Source organism: Acinonyx jubatus, chromosome C1 (assembly GCF_027475565.1).
Source record: "Acinonyx jubatus isolate Ajub_Pintada_27869175 chromosome C1, VMU_Ajub_asm_v1.0, whole genome shotgun sequence".
Lineage (NCBI taxonomy): Eukaryota > Metazoa > Chordata > Mammalia > Carnivora > Felidae > Acinonyx > Acinonyx jubatus.
The window spans coordinates 109,731,353-109,732,489 of NC_069381.1; the positions used below are offsets into that span (position 1 = coordinate 109,731,353).

General features: G+C 46.7%; 1 non-coding gene across 1 annotated transcript; it reads left to right on the forward strand.

Annotated features, from left to right (window-relative positions):
* The first annotated feature begins 247 nt into the window (after positions 1-247).
* On the forward strand, positions 248-320 carry TRNAM-CAU (transfer RNA methionine (anticodon CAU)). Its single transcript has one exon. It is a non-coding gene; the product is annotated as a tRNA-Met (tRNA).
* Positions 321-1,137: the final 817 nt, after the last annotated feature.

Consider the following 1,137-nt stretch of genomic DNA (forward strand, 5'->3'; position numbering starts at 1 on the left):
CCCAGGACCCTTCCCCAGCCAATCGGCTGAGGCCATAGCCATTACCTCACCAACTGCCCCCAGGCCCCAATAAAACCTTTGTCCTTTTGAAACTCGCTCTCTTTCCCTGGTATCTCACCACTGCGTCGGTGCAGGTAGGGGATTGAGCTCGAGCTAGCTCGAATAAAGGCTCTTTGCTTTTGCATCGGACTCGGCTCCCTAGTGGTCTTTGGGGATCACGAATTCTGGGCATAACAAAGTAAGGGGCGCCTGGCTGGCTCAGTCAGTAGAGCATGTGACTCATGATCTCAGGGTCCTGAGTTCAAACCCCACGTTGGGCATAGTGCTTACTTAAAAAAAAATTCTAAAGTGAAACTCCATCTTAAACTCTTCTCAAGTTATATGAGAAGTTGGTGCTCACAAAACAAAATGAAAAGCAAGCTTTGAATGAGCTATTTTAGGCAACTTAGAAGCCATAATTTAATATGATATTACAAGCTACTTAACCCCTGTTCACCTCTGTTTCTTATTTGTTACAAGGGAATTCATTCACTCAACAAAAATATGTTAATATATGAAGCCCCTGTGTCCTGGGTGCCACGGCTGCTGTGGGGTGTCGGCACCCATGCAGGACGGAAGCAATTGTTCCACAGAGCTCCTGGGTTAGGGCAACAGCACAACGTTCCAGAGGACCGTAGAGGGAAATGCGTGGGCTTTCTGGTCTACACCAGCCTCCTTCAATGGACAGCTGGGTCAGCAATTTGTTTAGCTACTGGGGGGTCATGTGGCTAATGTCAAAGTCATGTCTTGCCATTGTAGGGAAAGTTTCCATTTAGCAAGTAGGTGCTTTGTGGCTTATATCTCTTAGTGGTAGGGACTGGTTTTTTTATTTTGCTAACTGAAACTGAAATTTGTTTTGACATTTGTAAGTGTCACTGTGTGCCAGCTCTGTGTTAGGCTTGGAGAAATCCAGCCATGAGTCAGACACAATCCCAGCCCTTAGGACATTTACAGTTCTAGACTCAGGCTGGGTAACTTACATAAACAAGTTCAGCTGGGGCTCAAGGGTTACAGATCTGTGACAGCCAGGAAGACTGGGCCGTCCTCACCAGGCAACCTTCTGATAGTTTAGTTTCCAGTGTCCTGGTAAGATCAGTG